Source organism: Pyxicephalus adspersus, chromosome 4 (assembly GCF_032062135.1).
Source record: "Pyxicephalus adspersus chromosome 4, UCB_Pads_2.0, whole genome shotgun sequence".
In the NCBI taxonomy this organism is placed as follows: Eukaryota; Metazoa; Chordata; class Amphibia; order Anura; family Pyxicephalidae; genus Pyxicephalus; species Pyxicephalus adspersus.
Window position 1 is genome coordinate 73,512,068 of NC_092861.1, and position 24,719 is coordinate 73,536,786.

At 39.2% G+C, this 24,719-nt stretch overlaps 1 protein-coding gene across 4 annotated transcripts in view; it reads left to right on the top strand.

The window, feature by feature from the left end:
- Nucleotides 1–1,447: 1,447 nt before the first annotated feature.
- ANKRD6 (ankyrin repeat domain 6) overlaps nucleotides 1,448–24,719 on the top strand; it is a 112,681-nt gene continuing 89,409 nt past the window's right edge. For 2 of the 4 annotated variants that reach the window (XM_072408640.1, XM_072408637.1), the window contains exon 1: nucleotides 1,448–1,589. The gene's annotated coding sequence lies outside the window, so the exon portion shown is untranslated. Of the gene's footprint in view, nucleotides 1,590–24,035; nucleotides 24,116–24,719 lie in introns of those variants that run through there. The other 2 variants (XM_072408639.1, XM_072408638.1) reach the window with 2 other exon arrangements.

The following is a 24,719-nucleotide window of genomic DNA, read 5'->3' on the forward strand; positions in this document are numbered from 1 at the left end:
AGGGATACATGAGTCATGCAGAGTCCATTATTCAGAGGAGAATGAATATATCTGTGGCTGCCTGTACTGAACATTGTGTGAAAAGTCATGCAGTTAAAATGTATTTCAGCTTGATTATCAGGGCTGATATATTGCTATAGATAATGCAAATTGCTTAGGGCCATTACTCTACCATTCCTAACACGCTGGTAGGAAATCACCAGCAAAAAAAACGCTATAGAGACTATTGACCTGTTCCTATGGTGTTCTTCCCTTGCTGGCTGAAATGTTGCAGAATCCCTCCGGTTAGTGAGGGAGTAACAGTGGGGGAACACCTTGCAGTTTGTGACACCATACAAGCAGGTTAGTATTTGCAGTGCTATCATAGTCTTCCTGATGTTGGTGAGCTGCCACTGGTGACAACATCTCTACTCTGACATTATAACATGAAATCAACTGTGTAACTATAGCTAGAGTACACAACACAATTAATATAGGGCCGAGGATCTTAGGGGTCCAAAAATTGTCTGGTTTTGGGGTCTTCCTAAAACAATGGCCTTTGTTTTTCGAGGGAGCCTCATTCAAACAAGTAACCCCATTGGGGATCTGGGAACTTATTGTGACCCAGAAGCCCCTTTAAATAAGGGGGCCCTCGGATATTGTCCGTTCATCCTGGGGAATGAGTACAATGGTCCTGCCATTTGTATTGATTGTAAAGAATACACTGGTAAACAATGCAGGACTCTACCCAGCTGGCATCTCTAGAGGAATTGCTTTGGAAATTGGAGGGTCATAGGGGCCCTCATTGGTTAGAACATGGGGCCCCATTACACATAGTCATGGCCTTGCATTAGATTATACAGTTGTTGGAATCTGGTTTATTTGCATCACAATATGTTACAGATAATCATTTCAATAAAATAATATTATTATTATTATTAATAATAATAATAATAATAATAATATTATTATTTTTATTAATAAACAGGATTTATAAAGCGCCAACAAATCATGCAGCGCTGTACATTATATAGGGGTATAGCTGCAGAAAGGATCTTGTTGAGGTACTTGGTGTTATAAGGTGTTTCTTCATTGTCACCCTGTCATATGCATCATTTGGGGGCTACAAACATTCTGATATCTTTTACTAAGGTCAATGGTTGCCATTATCAGAAAATCCAGTGATTTGCACGTCACTATGGGGTGAGTGTATGTAGACAGGAAGTGGCTGAAAGAAACTGAAGCAGAATAGCAGCACTGAGTTGCAACAAGAGAAAGATTTCAAATGTCTTATGTCAGCAGTGGACATTTTCTTGGCAGACATTGCGATAAGGAGATTTCAGTGAGCAGCACCCCATGGTACAAGCATAGCCCCCTCAGTTCACTACTTCCTCCACTAGATGTCAGTATGACAGCGGGCTGAGCTCCCGTGTGATAAATACACTGTAGTACTCGGTGAATAGCAGAGCGACGTAGAGAACACAAGAGGCGAGCTAGACATTCACCCCCGTGCTGGAGTGCTGCGTACGTTCCGCCCAGGACTGGAAGACTTTCCTCCTTGGGTTCCCATGCTTCTCTGGTAGGAACCTCATTCTGACTACAGGCAACAGGTAGGTGCTGGGCTTTCTTTGTCATTAGAAGTAAAGGTCAGCAAGAGGCCAAGTGTGCAGTTACTGCCAGGTGGCATTCCTGAGGTAACGCGGTGCCATGCTGGGGTCCATAATGGGGGTATTATTCGGGGGTGCCTGCATGGAGGGAGGCGCAGTCAGCACGGCTGGATTGGAGGCAGACCTGCAGTCGGTGCTAGATGGACGCATTGGAGATTCGGTTCTTTGTATAAGTTCAGCAATCAGCTTCCAACAGGTAGGAAGGTTCTGCAATCACCACCCAGGCTGATCTGTCTGAGAGCCCAGTTATACATCTCCGGGGAATGGATGCATTGTAATATTTACATCAACAGCATAGCGGCATATAGTGTGGGGCAGAATCATGGCCACTCCTATCATGAAAATATGCCTCTTTTGGGGCAGATCTGTGCCCAGTACCCCAATGTAAATCTGCCTCTTATGGGGCAGATCCATGGTCATTCCTCTAATGTAAATCACCCTCTTGTGGGGCAGATCCATGGCCATTCCTATCATGAAAATCTGCCTCTTATGGGGCAGATCTGTGCCCAGTACCCCAATGTAAATCTGCCTCTTATATGTCAGATCTATTGTCAGTACCCTAGTGAATACCTCTTATAGGGCAGGTCTGTGTTTAGTACCCTAATGTAAACGTGCCTCTTATGGGGCAGATGCATGGCCACTCCTATTATGAAAATCTGCCTCTTATGGGGCAGATCTGTGCCAAGTACCCCAATGTAAATGTGCCTCTTTTAGGGCAGATCTGTGCCAAGTACCCCAATGTAAATGTGCCTCTTATAGGGCAGCTCTGTGCCCAGTACCCTAATGTAAATGTGCCTCTTATAGGGCATATCTGTGGCCAGTACCCTAATGTAATTCTGCCTCTTATGGGGCAGGTCTATTGTCAGTACCCCAATGAATATGTGCCTCTATTAGGGCAGGTCTGTGTCCAGTATCCTAATGTAAATCTGCCTCTTATGGGGCAGATCCACGGTCATTCCTCTAATGTAAATCTGCCTCTTATGAGGCAGGTCTGTGCCAAGTACCCCAATGTAAATCTGCCTCTTATAGGGTAGATCTGTGCCCAGTACCCTAATGTAAATCTGCCTCTTATTGGGCAGATCTATAGTCATTCCTGTAATGTAAATCTGGCTTTTATGGGGCATATCTATTGTCTTATGAGGCAGACTCATGGCCTGGCCTGTAATGTAAATGTGTCTCTTATAGGGCAGAATCATGGCCAGTTCTATCATGTAAACGTGCCTCATATGGGGCAACTCAATGCCCATCCTTCTAATGAAAATCTGCCTTATATGGGGCAAATCTGTGGCCAGTACTCTAATAAAAATATGCCTCCTATGGGACAGATCTTTGGTCACTGCTATAATGAAAATGTGCTTCCTATGGGGCAAATATTTGACCAGTCCGGTAATGTAAATGTGCCCCTTCTGGAGCTGATGTATTGCCAGTCCTAATGAAAATGAAAATGTACCTCTTATGGGAGGGGTCAATGGTCAGTCTTATACTTATGTATCTAAATGTGCCCCTTAGGTGCAGATTTGTGGTCAGTAGTACACCGTATATATCTAAATGTGCTTCACATTGGTCTTATTTATTATCAGTAAAATGCTGCATGTATGTTAATTTGTCCTTCAGGCTTGATTAGTAGTCACTAACATACTTTGTGTATCTTAATGTGCCTCTTATGAGGCTAACTATTTAGTATAACAGTAATGTGCCACTTTTGTGGCTGATCTATAGTCAGTACTATACTGTAAATATCTAAATATATCACATTTGGGTCCTTAGAAATAGTGAATATAGTTAGATGTACCTCTTTGTGGATGATCTATAGTCAGTAACATGCTGAGTGTATATCTGCTTACTTTTAGAAATGTATGTACCTTGTGTGTCTAAATGTTTCTAGTTTGTGGATGATCTATGGACAGTAATACAATGTATGCATCCAAATGTTGCCCAGCAGATTGATATCTAACTTCAGAAAGGAACTGAACCCTCATAGAAAACAAGGATATGTTCATCAATGTGACTTATTTTAATGAGAATTATACAGCAAGAATATATTCATCATGCTCATCTATGAATGGATTACATCCAACTGTAATAAAGCAAAACTAATATTCCTCTAGCTAAAACCTCAGGATTCAGACTTGCAACTAAAACAAAATAGTTAATGATTTACACTCAGGTTACAAAAAGGATACACCAGGATAAGGGTCTGTGATTTTTAAAATATGACAGTTCAATGAGATTTGAGAATGATAGCATTGTATTTATATCTAGTGTTATGATTATGGACTTTGTAAAGTGCTGTGAAATATGCTGGTGGTTTATAAATACAAGATAATAATAATAATAATAATAGGCATATGTACAAAGTAAACATCTCTATGCTTGTGTTAAAGCTGAGTGCATTGGGCCTTTTCTGTATCGTATTGCGGTGGTGGGTAAAAGTGATCTTTGGGACACAATAGCCTAAAGATCACAATAATATTTTTGGGATTTACCACAGGGAACATAACATCTGAAATCCATATCATAGTTTATAAAACATCTGGGTGGAGTACCCTCAATGGAACTTGCAGGTACACATTCACTGGCACATCAGGTAAACGTTATCCATTGGGAATATTTTTACATATGTTGAGTGACATCTAGACGTGGACCCCATTGTACCTTTTTTGAAATATTTCTATTTTCTAAATGTAAAATAAGTCTGGCAATTACCATTTTCCCTTACTGTACTGTTAAGAAGAAAATCAATAGTGTCTTTTTCAACTTGTGCCAGAAATCGGTTAAAGCAATTTCTTAAAAGCATTTTTTTTCCTGTACAGGAGAAGTATATTGTATAACATCTAAGCCAGAAGTGATGATTGTATGTCACACTTTGTTCTGCAATGCAGTGGCCTAGCACTGACCTGGTTTGTGTGAATGGCCTCTCCCATTCATGGCTGGCCTAATGCAGAAGCTGACAAATTATATTAAGGAAATATAGGGTACAGTTTATTACTTCAAAGCTAGCATTGAACCCTGACCCACAAAGCTCATAGTTGATTTTGCTATCCTGCTCTCCTCAACACCAATGAATAAACCAGTCAAAGACATGTATACTACTACCTGCAAAAGTATATAGTCAATATTTTTTTAATAATTAATTTAATACCATCAATGTATTATATTAAGCAGGGAAGTGCTGCAAATAGATTTTCTTGGGTGATTTAGAAATCATTATATCTACAGTTCATTTACTTGAGAACCTGTCTTAAAAAACATGGAGGCAGCCAAATAAAAATTTTAGTGGATTGAGGCTGTAATACTCTTCTGGATTCTGTAGTCACTGACCAAGAACACTAATAAGGGTATTAACGTTTTTTGAGTTTCTGAACTGTGTGTATTCCACATGTAAGTCGTCCCTGGTTCAGCAACAGTACTTGCCATTCACCAGTGCCCCAATCTAACACGAAACTCTTCACCTACAGCAGGAGTGTCAAACTCAAATACACAGAGGGGCAAAATTTAAAACTTAGACAAAGTTGAGGGCCAACCTTGAAATTTATTGAAATAATTGAGAAAGTTTTCCTTCTCATTAGATATAAACTCGTTTCATATGGAAACAAAGAGGCTTTGCTTCACATTCAATTTGGAACAAGCTTAAAAAAAAATTTATTTTATTTAAGAAAACATCTTATGCCTCTTTCTCTATTTGTAGCCTCTATTTTGTTGTCTTTGAGGTAAATTTCAATAGTAACCTTTTTGCACAGTCTATCACTAATAACAACAGTATTCTTCTATGAAAATCCAGCTATTCAAGTGAATGCCTTGGAGTAGCAAGGAAAAAGTATAGCTGAGGGGGAGTCTGGAAATGCCAGACGCAGCCAATGCGGAGCTAAATCTTATAAGTGGCCCGCTGCTGAAACTCCCTCTTTATTGAAATAGTGCCACTACTAAAATTCCTGGCATTTTTTGCATCTATAAAACAGTCCAATGCGGGGCCACACATAGGCAGAGAGAGCCCGCTGGTCTATAGACGTGAGTGATGCTGGGAATTGTAGTAATGGCGTCAATTCAATGCAGCGGCGGGCCAGCTGCAGTTCATATTTAGGCCAAAAAAAAGGACGTTGGGGGGGGCCAGATTTGGCACCTGGGCCAAAGTTTGACACCCCTGACCTACAGCAAGCCTCCGCTCAGCCTCCCAGCACACGGTTGCCCCCAGGACTTGTGCCTGGGAGAGGGCTTGCAAAGGACTAGGAGCCCACAGATAAAGCAGTACCAAGATTCCAACAGAGAAAAGCCCAGAATACAGAGCAGAGGTCATACACAGATAATCCGTCCACCAGACAAAGTACACAAGGGCAACACACAAGCAGAGTCAGGGTCACAAGCAAAAGGTCGGTCCAGACGGCATAAACTCACAATGTCAGAAACAGGCAATGGTGGGCCACAGTAAATCAGGTGAGAACTTTCCAGCACAGATAGCCCAGCTAATCGCTACAACAGGCACTGGTGACTGAGAACAGAGAGGCTATAAAGTTCCAGCAGCCGATTGCAGTGCAGGACTGAGTCGGGAATTAATCTGCCACTAAAATCTCCTTAAGATGTGCTGGGGATGGCAATAAAAATACATCTCATGCTGCACGACTAAAGGGAAGCAGGGGCTGCTGCTACTTCTTCCTTCTCCTTGCTGTTGCAAATGACATAGCTGGACAGAATAAACAGTGTTTAAGACTGTGATGGCCCACAGCATTGGATCGCTAGACAGATAAGAGTCATATAGCATAGAATGAGGGTTACAATAACAGTAAGACAACTAGTATTTTTTGTAGGAGATCAGCAGTGACATCTGCTTACATTTATTATTGGTGTATTTTATGTTTTAAAAGTTGTGTGATTGTCAGCTCCCATGTACCCTTTTAGTAAAGAGTGGAGCCAAAGCAATAAAATAATAATAATTATACCCATACAACAACTCTTATATCTGATGTTATCTTCTTACCTGTAGTAGAATAAAAATGGCTGGCCTGTGGATTGGTTTATATATGGCTTACCTTCATTTTCCTTGCACAGGATTTTGTAAAACAGCATTGCTTGGTAACTGTTACCAAAAGTCTGTATCATTTTCTCTTGTCATGGAAGAGGGTGGAAAGGCGTTTAATGTGCATTGTATATTACCATTTTCCAAAGGATACATTACTATTTTTGCATGCATAGACAAAATTCCACCCTTACTCAAATTATTATTGGGAAATATGTTTTTTTGCACAAGCAAACTTGTAAAATTTACTTGACATGCAAATACGTAAGCTGTGCAGCCTTCAAGTATACACACATACTATATAAGTGCCTTTGGTCTTTATATTTGTGAAATGTGTTTACGGTAGCTGGTTTCAGTTTATTGTGTTTAGGTAGGTATGCCAGTCATCATTTGTCGAAAGGAATATTGTTAAAAATATTAAGAATGATCAGACATCCTATGACAAAGAAAGCATGCTCAGTGATAAAGTTGGGCTGAGAAATAGTTAATAGAGGCAGCTGTCTCCAGGACATATCACAATCCCACTGCCCCTCTTATAAAACACTGCTTCTTCCAGAAACATTCTCTGTAGTCAGTGGAACTCCCACACAACTTCGGCATTGCTGTTGAATCACACTACCATTTAATTTCTTTCTTACATTGGAATAGGTCCAGTAGGTGATAAAATTGCAGTGACTTTGTTATTGGCTGCTAGCTTTTAGCGTCCTGTGATGCTCTAAAGCAGCTGTCTTTCTGTAAAAAGGAGACACACAAAAGATTATTGCCAGGGAGATGGTAAAAATCTGGTAATGTTCTTTATTCTTCACTATATAGGGAAATATAGTTGGCAATATACAGCCGGGGAAATGAGTATTAAACTCGTCAATGTTTTTCTCCATAAATATAGCCAATGGGGCTACTGACAACAAATTTACACCAAATGTCGGTAACAACCCAAGTAATCCACATAAACAAAGAAATTAAAACAAATATGTTCATAAAGTAATAACTGCTTTGGGATGCCTCTTGTATAATGAAACTAATCACATACATTGCTCAGGTGTGATTTCGGCTTACTCAAACTGTCTTGAAATCTTAAAGCTTCCGGGGGCTCCTCTTTGAATTCTGATCTGCAGTTCTTTCCATAGATTTTCAATTATATCTCGATATATATCAATAGTTGGACGATTGACTGGGCCATTCTAGCAGCTTTATTTCAACTCTGTCTGAAAAAAATTGTGAATTTTCTTGACTGTGTGTTTGGGATCATTCTCTTACCAAAACAACCACCCTTGTTTCATTTTCAGCATCCTGGTAGATGGCAGCGGATTCTTATCATTCTTATCATTAAGATGTCCCAGTACATTTCTCCATTCATCCTTTCTTCCAATATATGAAGTCTGCCAGCACCATATGAGAAAAATGTTGACGTGTTTAATACTTATTTCCATCACTTTACCCTTCTGACTTCCAACAATCCAATTGTGCAAGAAAAATTTCTGTTGTCTTAGATTCCTTTACATGTGATTGGGTAGTAATCGCAAAGTGAATTTTTACAGAAATGTAGTAATATAAGTAAATTATCCATTACAATATATTCATTCACAGTGGTAAGTGAACATACTACGTTACTCATCCCCAATGCTTTGGGTACCAGCATACCCTATCAGATACCCAATACTTTATCATCTACAGCAGGGGTGTCAAACTCAAATACACAGAGAGCCAAAATTAAAAACTTAAAAATATGCAAACAAAGAGGTTTTGCTTCACATTCAAACTGGAACAAGCCTATAATAGAGAAATAGCACCGCTACTACAATTGCAATACAATTATTAGTCAATATCTATAGGAGGGTCATGTTCTAGCTCTCTTCCTAAATACCATGTGGTGTGTCGGAAACAATTGTACAGTTTAAGCTGGCAAGCACACCAAATATTTAGCAATAAAATTTGTGTACATATTAAGGGAGCTGTTGAAATATTATTAATAGTACTCATAGGAAAAAATACACCAAAAACATTGCACTGTAAACCATTTTTTAAACTTTTTTAAAATTGTTGAAACACTTCTATATTTCTCTGAGTAAGGGAAGGTTCTAATCCTACAAAACCTGGAAAAATATAGAAAGATTAAGTTCCTGTATCCATTAACCGTTAGGGATCTAGCTTTTTTTTGTAAGCAGAAAGGATAAGTTTGTTTATCCAAAAAGTGAAATTTTGCGATTCTTGCACAAGGCCTGTGGCTAGCAGCATATTTTCCTGGGCCAATCTGATGAATGCGCCCAATCACATGTGGATAGAGCGGAGTGAAGAGCACATGAAGAGAAGTGGAGAGCACGCAGGAGATCCACTGTGCCCAATATTTTTTAGATCCGGGCATTAAGGCATTTCTGGAATCCCAAGAAAAGTTCCTCATATTTCTCTGCTAGGGATGCAAGCTGAGTGGGTTGTAGAGAAATGGTAGACTGTGGTGACAGTATTGGTCTTCTAAGTCACCAACCCTCTGTTCCAACTCAGTTATGCTTGTAGTAGTACTGGAGATTTGTTGCAGGGCCTGATAAATTGAGGATTGTAGTTTATGAATCTTTTTGTCAAAGTAAAGTGACAAAAGGTTAAAAACCTTCTGAGGTGTGGAAGAAAAGAGGTGTTGTGACCATGACACAGCAGATGCAGCTGCGGACGCATCCATTCTAAGGGAAAGGGATCACATCCATGTATGGAATGTGAGGACGAACTGGCAGGTGTGTCCTGGTCTGAGGAGCATGCCGTTCCCTTGGTTTTGTTGTGTTTCCCCAAGGTGTTTGGAGTGGAGCGGTAGAAGTAATAAACAATGAGTAAGTTATAAAAGTCGGCCATTGTAAGCAGATAATGGTAGCAGGTGAAAGACCCACTGGCAAAAACTCAAAGTCCTGTCAGTACATCAGGCGGATAACACACTATGCAGGAAGTTTGTCAGTGGACACACTCGTCAACCAGTAAAGCCTAATCCAAAGCACCCAATATAAGTGGAAAGTTCAGCAGGGTATAGGAGGTGAGTATCAGCAACTCATAGCAAACAAACAGGGAGGTGCATTGCCAGTAATAGAGCAGAGCACATGTAAGCTAACTGCAGCGTATAGGAAAAAGTCTCCAATCAGAGATCTAAAGTTCAAATCACAACATGAAAAAGCAGCTCCCAAAAGAAAAGGAAAACACCTTTAGCGTTTTAGCCAGGAGGAGGAAGAAAATTGTATGTTCTATAGACATTAACCCTTCGAGATTGCGACTGGCAAGTTAGGGCAGCGCTGCAGGGAGGGACAGTAAAAAGTGCTCAGGCCATGCGGCCAATATGGCCGCCAGTCACTGACACCTGTGAAATAGAGCACTGACTGCGGGCTTCTGGATGGCCTTGTCCTGCGGGCAGCTCTACCAATGCTGCGGGTAAAGAGGAATACACTGGGACCGGTGGGAGAAGAAATGATCCTCCGCAGTCATTCTGAATTTGAGATGTAGCGATGGAACACTCCAGAGCTCTGATAAAATGCGGCATTCTAGCCATTAAGACTTGTACAATTTTAGTAATTCCCAGTATGTCAGTGCAAAACTCTTTTAGTCAAAAACAAAAGAAATACTGAAAATGAGAATTTTATATTCTCTGTCTATACATTTGATTGTAGTTACATCTGGTATTATGTTTTATGTGCATTCTCTAATTACAGCAATTTTCCTCACTCTCCATGTGACACCAGCACAAAAAACTGGTAATGAACTTTTCACAGGTCAGTCACAAATAGTAACATTGTTCTGTCTGCTTTTCAGTGTACTAGTTACTTGTTTTTTATTTGTCTCTGTAAGGCTAGGTCTACACAGATGTTTTTAAAAATGCATGTAAACGTTCCAACTGCGTTCGTATGCGTTTTTATGCACTTTTATTAGTGTTTTAAAGCTTGCATTTTGAATGCGTTTAACGTTTGACATTAACCCATGTTTTGAGGTGAACCATACCTCAAAAAATTACAGAGAAAACAAGTTTACATGTGTTGTAGAAGTTGGGGCAGGATATCTGCCTGATTACTTCTATGGACAGTGAAAGTATCCTATCTACCTTATGTTACCCGGACTCTTTCACTCCTCATGGAAGTCTGGTGCCACAGCGACTAATGAAAGGATGGCTGGAGGAGAAATCGCATACAGTACTAGATTGTTCTTTGTGCAGTTATCCTAAAAAATGCTCTCCTCTGATCACTTCCAGGTTCAAGACAGCAGTTGTAAAATGTAAACAACAGACTGAGTACTTCATCTTTAAAGGGAAAGGCTAAGGCTCTTTGTGCTTTTCCCTCTGTATGACAACATTATACATATGGGATCAGAGATAAAAAAAATGAGAGCTGTCATTTATTAACTCTAATCTAATGAGCTGTAAAGATTTTTCAATGTTCTTTCTGCCGGTGGGCCATATTTGTCTGGAATATTTGTAAGGTATAGTATAATCTGTTCAGTTTAAAACAAAAATTATTGTGGACATAACACAATTAGATTTAGTGCTAACAGCTGGATTTAAGGCACCCAGACAGAAGATTTAGCTGAGTATATTGAGGTAAGAAACTCACCTGCAGGATGGATTTTTCAATAGATGGGCTTTAAAATAAAATGTATTGTGCACATTATTGAATGATTGAAGTGGATACATACATACATTCCATTCCTGTAGTGAAAAAATAAATTAAAGTGTGTGTATTGGCTGTACTACCTGCCTCTATAGTCTCCGCTCAGCTAAAATGAAATATTAGGAAATAAAGTTTCAGGTCTCCTACAACTTCTTTAAAATCATTTGTAACAATCTTCTCACTGTTGTGGTTAACGCATCCTACTGCTTTTACTATGTGTTTAAAAGAAACCTGTGATGAGAAGTATAGGGGAGCCGCCCTTGTAGGTGCTTGGACGTTGTGTTGATCCAGTAGGTACATTTTTTTCTAAGCCTTTGGTGCAAAATAATTATGCATTTTAGGACTCCCTATTTCACTCCAACTGCTGACTGCAAGCTTGTTCCAGGTTCCAGGGTTTAGATTTGGTTTATGTGGTAAAGGTTTTATCACCTAAATAGGTTTAATCCATAACTGAAGATTTAAATGTGCTGGCTACCTGGCTGTGTATAAGTCACATTGTGATAGACACTAAAACTTTCCATTACTGACTAATCCTACTGTTTCCAAAGGATTCTTCATGCTCTATTACAAAGATATAATAAAACTTGGCAGATTTTACTTTCAAACCTAAATTGTCAGTATTAATGATTGATATTACTTTACCTGATCCAAATTAATACAGTTATATTCCACTTAAGATCTTGCCACAAGCATAGATGGAAGTCTGTTCTGCAACTCTTTATTCCTATGACCCAGAAGAATATTTAAAGAATGTGGGGATTAATAACTCACAGGTCTGATTTGATAATCCTGGTAGCCCCAGCGCTACATGTTTCTGTTTTTTTAGTTTAGTATTATAAATCCCTCATGTACAAAAAGTTTATAAAAAGTCATTAATTAGGAAATCATGTCAAACTTGTTTTTCATTATTCCTGTTTGTGGGTGGCTATGCTGCTTTACAGGGTCTTGTGGATTCTCACGGTAGCCATCCTTCCATGTACAGTTTTGGCTCCTATTGTCAAGATGCCCTCTGTGCTGACAAGGTGTTACAAGGTGTACCATTGCAAGCTAGAGCTTTGTCCCCACTCCTCCTCCAGGGAAAGTGATAAACAATGTTTGCAAACAGCTCAAGACATGACAGGGCATGTAGCTCCAAGGTGGATTTTGTATAATTTTTGAGGATGTGTTTCCCAAGATGTTCAGGAAAGTGGCACTGAAAAAGGAATAAAATGCATTTGCTTTGCAAGTTTATCTGTTATCCTTTAAGCCCAAAGTCATACATGCAAATTTTCAAAGCTTTTACCCTTTATCAGAGAAGTAAAGGAGCTGTCATTGTTTCTGAAAATGCCAGTTGCTTGTCAGGTGCACTAAACCTTTAATCGGATCTCTAAATGTTGCATTTATTGGGCATATCAATTCTTCATGGTGCATATAATTGGGAGGGTGGGAGGGTGGACTTCTCCTTACTTTGTCCCTCTTTCTCCTCTTTGAAATTTAGAAGGTATGCAATAACATGTGCCCAGTGTCAAAGGTCCTCTAGCTTTTTACTTCGACTGGTTGCAAAAGACATTCCTAATCTTTCTCAGAGTAGGGGAAGTTAAATTAGGAGACTGGGGATGTAAAATGAATTACTTCTCAGAAAGCAGTTTTTCTACAGTCTACAGTATATAGAGCATTTGAAAGCAGAGTATCGCCAAACAAACCTCTGTGAAATACAAATATACATACATACATACACCCACGGATCTATATCAAACCCCTTTTGTAAAATATATAGTTGTTGGCAAACTGCATATCTCTACTCACTCAACAGTTGGATCAAGCTACTCCCATTAGCACTATATGAACATCCTTCAATCTGTACTTCCATCTGCACTTTCCCAGTTTATAACTGCCAGTTAGCTGGCATGCTTTTACAGAGCACCACAAGTGCTTTCCCTTACAGGGTATCCTTCTCACAAACGTCTTTAGTTAGGCTGCCAGTCACAGTCCATTTGTAGCTCCAAGCCCTAGCACACAAGTCCTAGCATAGGATGGATTTCTCCCATATTATGAAGCTTCTCAACTGTACACAACTTTTATGGGGGAATTCTACATACGAAATTACAGAAATAGACAAGGAATTAAAAACATCTACAAACGTGTGTGCTTGTGAAATAGGGCTGTTTTGTATAATACCTGTCAAGATTTGTTTCCTAAGTTATTTTTGAGCAATGATGTAAGGTTACATAATGACTAATGTATTGATGTCACACGTGCTGGAAGCCTCTGCATGTGTTTCAGAAACTGAGTAAATAGCTGTCTTCTCAATGAGGCTAGAGCACTCTTAAAACCTGAGCCTGGCTGTATTCCAGTGATCATGTGATAAAATGCTGTGCAGCAAAGCTATTGTTTTAATATCTCACTATAATTCCTGTTATGTGTGCAGGGAAATATAATGGGTAGAACTGAAAGTCTAGTAAAACACTATGGCTACACATACAAATATTTGTAATTATACATTTTGGCTTTATTTTAGTGCTTCTAAGTGCACAAATGTCTTTGGATTTGTGTGTGTGTGTGTGTGTATGTATGTATGTGTGTGTATATATATATATATATATATATATATATATATATATACACTGGTAGTCCCTGGGTTACATATGAGATTGTAGGTTTGTTCCCAATTTGAATTTGTATGTAGGTCGGAACAGGTACATTATTTTAATAAATGCAATTAGGACAGATGTTAATCACAAACGAAACAAAGCATTTACTAACTAAGAAGAACAGAGTTTTTCACATAAGAATAATGTGTAAAAAAACTCAGTATCACTTCTAAAGGAATTAGGAGGGTAAGCAGGAAGCAGCTTCTGCTAATCAAATGCACTTTCTAATTGGTCATCAGATGTGTCCACCTCTGTAAAATCAACCCTTTGGCAGTTTGGTGATCTGCAGCATTCAGGTGTGTATTAACACAATGCCAAGGAGGAAAGACATCACCAATGTTCTTTGAGATGCAGTTGTGCTGCCAATCAATTTGAGAATGGGTATAGGGCCATTTCAAAACAATTTCCATAATTCTACAAAAAGTCCATCATTCTACAGTAGAAAGATTATTAAATAATAGGAGTGTATATCCCAACAAATTCAACCCACGGTCAGCAATGCTCAGAGAGTGTGGAAGAAAACAAGAGCTACATCTTAGACTCTACATGCTTCAGTTAGCAAGTACAATTGAAAAAGAGACTAAACAATTATGACTTGTATGAAAAGTTTTCCAGAAGAAAACCTCTCCTCTTCAAAAAGAACATTGCAAAGTTGCATCTGAACAAACCATAAGACTTCTGGAACAATCTCCTTTTGGATAGAGAAGCCCAAAGTGGAGATGTGACAGTTAGTGAAAACACAGCATATCAGCACAAACACCTCCTACCAACTGGCAGGGTTGTGGAGAGGTAATAAATCTGTGTGATGGCTAAATCTTGGTCAAAATAAGGTCATACAATAAGACAAGGATCCCACACCTGACAATCTACAAAAGAATAGGTGAAATTTAGGCCCTGTAATCACCCTGTCAAAGTTAATACCTCCTCCTAATGAAAATGCTGTGTCCAGACCTTAGGAGAGCTGTGCATAAACCAATACCTACAAACTTCAATGAACTGAAAGCAGTGTTGTAAAGAAGAGTTGCCCAAAATACTACAGAACAAAAGGCCTAATATATCCAGCAAACCTGGAATGGATTTGGTCCAGGATTTAAAACATTTGCTTGCTTAAGAAATCCATTCTAGGTTTGCTGGATCCCTTTAGTTTCACCAATAAAAGTGTATCCTCTCCAGCCTTGGAGAGCTTTAATTAATCAGGCCCAATGTGAGAAACTAGTTAAAAGTCATGCAATAACTATTACCACTTGGTCTGCTGTTAAGTGGTTCTAGAAGCTAATAATTCATGGGGTGTACTTAAACATAGCTTTTTCATTGAGGCTTCATTTTTGTTATATAATGGCATGGTGGAATCTGTTGTGTGTTTTGCACCTGAATTTAGGTTAAAATATATTTAGCACCTTTCAAAAATCAGATGATGATATGTCCTGATATGTTGGAATTGAACAAGGGTGTGATTTCTTTTTCGGGTGACTTATTTTGCTTTCATATGATTCAAATAAAATTACAAATTGAATTGTGTTGTACTAATGTTTTATTTTGTTTGTTTTGAAAATTTGAAAAAATAAAGAATGTTATAAAAATACCAAATTGATTAATTTTTTGTAACACTACCTGTGTAACAATTTTTTAAATTTAAAAAATGAAAAAAAAAATATATATATATATATATTCCTTCTTCTGACCTGCGACATCGCCTGTCCCTTCCTGCAATAATGGGCTGTCTGATTATCTATCTAACCAAAAGAGGAACTAAACTAAAAACAGCCTAAAAAAAAAATTACACTTACCTTCAATCCCGCAGAGCAGTCTGATCCATCCGGGGTTGCCTTGCATCAGGTCCGGCGTATTCCCGGCATCTGTTCCTGGCACCTCCAGCTTCGTCTCTTTATCCTACGTCACATGACCCAAGGGTGAGATCGGGTGATGTAGGGTGGGAAAAAAACTTGCCAATCTCAATGCGAGATTGGCAAATTATTCTCTTTGCGTGAAAAGGCTCCTTCTGCGCATGGCTAGGCGATCGAGAATTAGGAAACAGTGCTGCACCCGTTTTTTTTTTTTTTAAATACTCCGTAAAAAAAAAAAAAAAAAATAACAGAATTTGAATTTTTACTTTACATAAAAGTTGTCTACCTACCATTTTATGTAAAGTAAAATATCTGAGTTTAGGTTCACTTTAAGTGTAACTTTAGTTCTACTTTAATGTGCTATATGCAGAAGTTTGCAGTAATTTTAACTTAGTTAAGACATTGCTTGGTTGTCTGCATTATTAATCACAAGTGCCAGCAATAGTTCTGGCAGGTTGCACTTATTCTAAACACATGATATGACTAGTGATGAATAGTAGCTTTGGTTTATAATTCTGAATATCAGAATAGTGTTAGTTTACCCAGTCTGTAATATATAATTATTGTGCTTTAGAAACATTTACAGAAACAAAAGGGGTTAAATGTAAGTACGGCATTCTTATGAGCAAATCCAGATATGTTTTCTGAAACCTAATCCACTTATTGCCTCGTAAAAAATATCCAATTTTTCATTTCTCAAGTTGAAAACTTGAAATTAGATCTTAGCTGCCTGTGGCTGCATGTGCTTCTTTAACAAAGACTCTACAGTTTCACTAGCACAAGGAGATGACAGCAAAGGACATGGCTGGACCCAAGGAATCACTCTCTGTACGGCACAGAAGCTGCTTTTTCACTAATTGAATTGTTTTACAGGGTGAGATGAAATCCAAGTTATGTATAGTACCGATTCTATCTTCACATGCTGGCCAAATGGCATTAAATGCATTTACTTTAGACTTATTCATTTTTACTTCATCCTTTACATTGTTGGATTTTTCAGTATCAAATATGTGTTTAACATAGCAATCAAACAGGTATTATTCTCACTGCGCTGAATTGTATACTTGTTTGATTTCTATGAGCTATACTATAGGCCATTTGATGATATAATGCTGTCTATAGTAACTAATCAAGTTAACAGTTCAGTACAATCAAAAATGTATTGGGAATTTTGATTAGTTGCTATGTAAAACAATAAACATTTTTTAATATTAATAATAATAATAATAAAATGTATTTACATAGCACCAACATAATATGCAGAGCTGTGCAATAAATAGGAATACATTGTACTCCAATATTTAGAAAAAAGCAGGCTCGTTTCTGTTTGTTGCTGTGTTGCCACATAATCCTTTTTAGTTTCTATGAGTTCTAGCACATAATCTGATTAGCATGAGATTATCAATATTTTACTAAACGGCAGTGTGCCAGAGTACAGATGCTCTCCCATTCTCAGATTTTATTCAGAGTAGGGTCTGTAAATACTAAAGCACTTGTTTAAGTCAAAGAAGGAATGGAAATCTTAGACCGGGGGAGGGGGGGGGGGATTATTAACTGGTTAACTGGTTATGTTAATAAAAAACGCTCTGGGAAACAAGGTTTTGTCCCATTCAGGGAATACATTGTGGTATCTACTTTTAGCTGTCACCAACAGAAAGGTTTTATTTGGTTAATGGCCTTTTTAGTTTTCTCTTAACTCAGCATCCCTTGTGCTTTTTCTATATTGTTGGAAGATTTTGTCCAATCATAGAACTTGACCATAGCTACATACTGCTGCGGTAGGGGAGGGTCAAAAACATTTTCTTTGTGACATTTGGAAAATGTAGGTTTTACTTATTGGAAAAAAAAGTATCAAACATAATATTTTGCAGTAAAAAACTCCAGGTAGTGTCTGGGTATAATATCCAGACCCATTTTCCATTCTAGATGTATGTTGGAGAAAGTATGACTGGCTACTTTGGATGACCTGATCTCCCTGGCCACCCAGATCGATATTCGTTTCCAGGAAAGATCTCGCTCAAGGAAAGTCTTCTTGTCACGATAACCTCTGAGGCACCTACAACCTTATCCAGGTCGGGGAGGGGGACGAATGGAAGATAGCATTTAACACCAGAGATGGGCAATATGAATATCTAGTGATGCCCTTCGGTCCCCGTAATGCCCCGGCTGTCTTCCAGCACTTTGTCAATTATGTTTTTCGTGACCTGTTGTACATATGCGTTGTTGTTTATCTGGACGAAATCTTGATCTTCTCTCCTGACACCCAAAGACAGCATGTCCGTTTGGTTTTACAATGGCTCAGAGACAATCAACTGTATGCTAAGGCAAAGAAGTGCCTGTTTGAATGCCCACAGGTGCCCTTCCTGGGCTACATTGTTTTCAAGGAGGGTCTCTCCATGGATCCCGAGAAGGTTTCGGCCATCTCAACTGGCCATTTCCCTGCGGCCTTAAGGCTACTCAGTGTTTCCTGGGGTTCATCAATTATTACCGGCAATTGATCCAAAATTACTCTACACTGCACTCACCCGGAAACATGCTGACCCCAAGAGTTGGCCTTCTGAGGCTATTGCAGCCCTTCATGCCTTAATGTGAGCCTTTCTTTCTGCCCCAGCTGTGGTTAGGCCAGATGTCTACAAACCTTTCTCCATTAAAGGTTGATGCCTCATCTGTTGGAGTGGGGGCTGTTCTCTACCAGACACTCATCCAAGCTTGATACCCATGTACATTTTTTTCCAGGAAATTCTCCCCAGCGGAAAATAATTACTTCATAGGAGACAGGGAGCTCCTTGCCTTCAAGCTAGCCCTAGAGAAATGGCACTTTTAGAGGGTTACCCTCACAAGGTCACTATCTTCACAGATCACAAAAATCTCCTATACCTATGGTCTGCTCATTGCCTCATCCTGTTTTTCTCCTGTTTTGATTTTATAATTACCTTTAAATCTGGTTCTGCTACCTCCCGAGCTGACGCTCTCTCCTGCTCCTTCGATCCGCAGGATTCAGAAACCACTGCTGAGCCAGAGTTTTATTATCCCACCAGCCCATATCCTTACCTTGACCTCTGTTCAGGAATCTGCTATTCCTCCAGGTAAAAACCTTGGTGCCTCCTCAACTCCACACCAAAATATTACATTGGGCACATGACTTTAAACTGGTGGCCACCCGGGTGTTCACAGAACTTTCACCCTTCTCTCTCATCTGTACTGGTGGCCCAACCTTCGTAAGGATGTGACGGTCTATGTCAAGGCCTGTGCTGTATGTGCTCAAACGAAGTCGTCTACTTGGGCCCCAGCAGGACTGCTTCTTCCTCTGCCCATTCCTAAGGAGCCTTGGTGTCATCTGTTCATGGATTTTATTACAGATCTTCCACCCTTCAATGGCCGTTCATTTGGGTGGTTGTGGATCGTTTTTCCAAAATGGCCCTTTTTGTACCACTTCCAGCTTTACCATTTGCAGCTGCGTTGGTGCCAGTCTTCATTTGTGAAATTTTTAGGCTTCACGGTATGTCCACGGATATAGTATCTGAACGTGGGGTTCAATTTACCTCTCGCTTTTGGATAGGCTTTTGCAGATCCATGGACATCTCTGCGAACTACTCCTCAGCTTATTACCCGCAGACTAATGGCCAGAAAAAAAGAGTTAAGCCCTGGAGCAATATCTCCGAGCCCTTGTCTCTGTCCACCATGATGACTGGGTAGCACTGCTACCATGGGCAGAGTTCGGCCACAAGAACCATATCAGCACCAGCACCAAGGAATCACCTTTCTAAATTGTCTATGGCAAACATTCTCGCCTTCCATCCCCTATACCCTGCTCTGCCGAAATACCTGCTGATCGATGTCGCCGTAAGGTGCCTTTTCTCCAACTTGGAGATTAAGTCTCGCTCTCCACAAGGAACATTTGTTGCAAGGTGCCTTCCCTGAAGTTTGCTCCACGGTTCATCGGACCTTCTGCCATTTCCGCCAAGGTTAACCCAGTTTGCTACAAGTTGGATCTTCCCTCAACCTCTTAAGCTGCCCAATGCCTTTCATGTGTCTCTGCTTAAGCCGTTTGGTCCTGAACCGCTTTTCTCGTCTGCTAGCTACTTTTGCACCCGATTATTCTCAGAAATATGAAGTCCATCAAATTCCGGATTCCAAGTTTTTTCGTAAAATGCTAATGTACCTAGTTGATTGGAAAGGTTTTGGTCCTGAGGAGGGATCATGGGTTCCAGCTACAGATGTGTCTGCACCTCTTCTTGCCAAGAAGTTTCATCTTCGTTTTCTCCTTAAACCCTGACCCCCGCGGGTGGGGAGGCCCCCTAAAAGGGGGGTAATGTCACACTTACCTGTTCCTCACTAAAACACAGGCGTCTCTCTCCTGCACATGCGGGCAATTCTGCCGCTGGGCGCGACACTGCCCAATCAGAGAATAGCCTCTTGATCAGCCCTGGTGATTTAGTTAGCTCACAGACTGCACTCAGTGTTCGTGCAACATGTCTTAAGTTCCTTGTTCTGTGAGCTGGTTACTGTTCACCTGTGGCTTAATTCAGTGTTTCCTCTGTCCAGCTCCTGTGTTAACCCCTCATTGTCTAGTCTGTTGGTTCCCAGTCATCTTCCCTGTGCTGTTCAAGTGTTCCTGTCAGTCTGTGGATATCCCTGAGTCTCCTGTGCCTCCTTTTGCTTTCAGTGTCTCCTGGGTTCCCTGTGCCCGCAGTGGCACCTGTGTCACTAGTGTCTGTCTCCTGGATCCCTGGCAATTGACCCCTGGGGCGTAACATGACTTCTCTTGTTTGCTGCCTGTTTCGACCCCGGCTTTCTTCGACTATATGCCTGCCTTGTGATTTTGCACCGTGCTTTTGCCCCCCTTGGTGTGCCCAAGGACTGCAACCTGGCCGTAACCAGCAGCGCATCACCCTGACCATCAGAGGCTCTGGAGAAAACCTGGTTACGGCTTTGACTCTGCGCCTTGGCCCTTCTTAGGGCTCACACCACCTCCATACAAGCCGCAGGGCCCCCCTCTAGTCCTGTCTCTCCGTGCATGACACCAACGACATGAGAAGGTCAAAATGGATCAGAGAGATGTAGAAAAGCTCAGTACCAATACATAGACAATATATAACACACCTTATGTGTTTTAATAAATTCACAGTTTGAAAAAGTCGATGGAGAATTCAGTGAAAAAAAGAGGTGATGCAGAAAAGTGTTAGTTGACTTGGTAGGTTTTTATCCTTTAACACAATACTATTTTATTCATGTTGTGAGCTTGAGGGCTATTGTATAATACTATCCTGTAGCTAGGTGTACTGGTCAGGTGTGTTTCTTTTTAATAAGTTCCTTGCTGATGCAGCAGATAAAATCAAGTTAATGTCTGTACCCACAGGCTTATCTTGCTGTGTATTTCAGTGTCACATGGGATTTGCTGCTTTCTTCTAATTAATGTAGCCATTGCATTACTTTTCAAGCTCAGTTTTGAATTTCTCCACAGACTTGATGCAGTATTTGAGATGTGCAATAGTTTAAAATATGCATGTTCCAGATCTGCATTTCATATTTTCCTTTTACAAACCAATGATTTCTGTGATGTATGATTCCTTTTACAGGGCCAAGTAAAGAGATTATGTTTACATGTAGTTACTTTATCAAAGCCAGGGACATAGGGACATAGTCAAGGAAAACTTGCAAAACCTGGCATATTCCTAGAAACCAGGAGTAGCTGTCAACTATTGTGTGTGACAAATTTCATATTGTATCTTTGTATGGTTTTGGTCTTCTATACATGGCACCAAAGTGAATATTGATTTAGAATGGGGAAAACAAGACATTTTACTGGAATGCTATGATGTGATGAGCCAATAGTAAATATTTTAATGTAGGTGAACTCTTAAAACATTATGTAAATATTTTGATGTAGATGATCACTACCAACTATTCCTCTGCAGACTCAATTATTGTTTGGATATCTGAACTGGCTTCAGAACTGGCTTCAGAAAAATGTAAAAGCTGAGACGATTTTTACCGAAAGCTGCATATTAAAAAAATAAGATAAATATATATATAAATATTTATAGATGGGAAATGATGTTCAAATATCAATTTTCTCATAATTGGCTTTGCTCCACCACCTTTCATGAAAGCTTACTTATTGGTCCTGTGATCCGGTCAGCATGTGTAAAAAGTCAGGCCCAAGTGCAATTTTATAAATAAAGTTGAGATTGGCATATCAATAGCTTCTCATATTTCTGGATCTTCTATTAATATTACCATGTTCCTTTCACTAAATAATCACCTGTGATCATCTGTTAAATATGCCAGGTAGAGTTGACATTGCTATTAATTTTCCAAACTACTACTTCACAGGCTTCTAGATCTTTAGAGTTACTGTGCAGCTGTATTGTGAAAAACATTCCTGGCAGAAAGATGCTGGTTCCAGGGAAGCAGCTGAAGCACACAGCCAGCCAGCTATAAATCTTACCATCTAAACAAAGACCAGAAAAGCATGTAAAAGTTTAACCTGTGTAGCAGCTGAATGGACTAAAATGGTGTCCCCAGTGTAGTCAATTACATTCTGACAGGGATGTTTAAGAAGAAAATATGCTGCCTTTAGTATAAGTATAAACTAACCACAGAAGGGGGACAAGTACCAGTTATGAGGAACAATGTTATATAGAACAAATACTGTTAAGACCTTATTGTGACATTATTACTTACAGACAATGCATATGATATTATTTCCATTATTGTTTACTATTCCAAATCTGGCCCTGCTTGGAGTGCCTTTCAGCCGTCCTGTATCATTCTTTCCTTTCATTTCCTCATCCACTGTAATATTTATAAAATGCCATTATGTCACATTGCTTTATTGCCTATATTTTTGTAACCTTTCACAGTATATCACTTTTCAATAACATCCTAGTTGTGATTAAGCGTCTCTAATAACATAGCAGAAAGAATTGGAATTTCTGTACTGGTAAAATCTGGATTTTGATTACTATTTCTGTAAAAGGTTATAGAAGTTACTGTGTGTTTTTATTGTTTATTATTAAATATGAATATGATAAACATTGCACATTATGGACAACAAAAACATTTAGGCACTAGGCTAGCAAGTAGTGGCCATGCAAAAAAAAACAAAAACACTATAAGAACATATACTAAACAACAGTAGGATTAGACTGAAATATTGTTCTGGAACTATTGCACACAGTTCCACAACCACAGTACACAACCACATAGTTTTAGGTGATCTGCAAGTGGAATGGCACAGAGCCAACTCCAATTAACTCTGCAATCATTGCAATTCCTTTTTCTTGCCATTAGAAGATGTGTAATAAATTAGCAATGCACAGTTTTACATTTCATTTACTCAAGGTAAAAATACCTTTTAGAATAATTCATAACACACCAAAATTAATAAAGTGCAGTAACACATGGCTTTCACATTACCTACTTCAAGCAGTTGGTCATTGGTTACCATGGTTAATGTTTTCTCCTACTTGGATAGTCTTGAATCACAAATTTATACCAGCAGCCAATAAGGTGCTCTATTTTCAGCCATGTGACTCATTTTCAAATTTCATTGGACTAAAACAAAAATTAACTATCACATTTTGTATTAAAATATGTGTGTGGTAGCTTTTAAATTAACCCTAATATGTTTTTTTTTTAGAATTTGAAACTCAGCAAGGCTTAAAATAAATTGCCACCTGTCACTGGGATGTATTAGAGACATCAGGGCTGACCAGTTTTTAGTTAATTGGTAGCCTGTTTTTTAGAACTAGATATCAGAGAGACCCTGGAAAAAGCAGCAATGCCCTTGGTTTCCAGCAAAATAACTTTGTAAATTCTGTCTGATGCCAGTGTGTGACTGCTTTTAAAGTTTGAAAAAACATAATTTTAAAGAAACAAAAGGACATCAGACTCAAGTAGGCTTTTAGGATCTGATTTATTGAAAAAAAAAAGATTGCTTATCTGGGCCATGGTTGGATTTTTTTTTGCTTCTGCATGACATGATTTTAATGACATAATTTTTCTTCTTAATTATTGGTTATCTCCTTCTCTGGAAGTACCCTGTTATGACATATTGTATATTATTTTTCCCTAAAATGAAATGGTTTGTTATTTGGGAATGCTAGCTGCTCTGTCTACTACAAGGCTGCTGCTTAGGAAACCATCTATGCACACAATAGGACCATGGGAAAGCCTTCCTTTGACATGTAAATTGTGCAGCAGTGTCCTCTGCCCAGCCTGTGTGGGATTAGTGCAGTGGGTTCCACAGATGTCCTAAAGCTGTACTATTCACTTCAACTTCTCAAACTAGAGGATACCTTCTCTTCTTTTTCATGTTTATGAATACCACAGAAGTACACAACATATTAGTGTAAGTAGTATTGTGTTTTGTTGCCTTTCTTTGCCTTGCCCGTGTTGCAGCCTAGCATAATTTGTCCAGTAAGGGTATTGATCTCTTTGTGTGATGTTGTGGTGTGCTAGCCAGAGGCATTGTTCAATCAGTCACACACTGGACTGTACAGAAAGCTAGTCTACAAAATCTGAGTTGTGTTTAACAGCAGGTAATAGCTTAATATAGCTTATTTTTAGGATGCATACCCAAAAGTGATTTAGGACACTGTAGTCCATGCATTTTGACTTCATTGGTAACTGATTGACATTCAAACCTGTCTGTTGTACTCCCAAAATGCAAAGCGGTAATAAAAGTTAGCACTAATTTTCCAATAATTTTCGTATTTAAAAAATTAAACACAAGAAAACACTACTTTTGCGCTTTATGGTGTTGAATTGGTGTTATGTAAAAATCCATCACCCATTCCATAAATATTTGCCTTATGCTTGAAGTTTACCTTCCTAGAATTCTAATATTCAAAACAGGGCAATAGGTGTGGGTGGTTTAATACAGTTCAGTGTGTTTATTTTTGCTCAATATGAGTGAGCAAATCCTTGGTCAGCCCAAAAGTACCATTATCTGC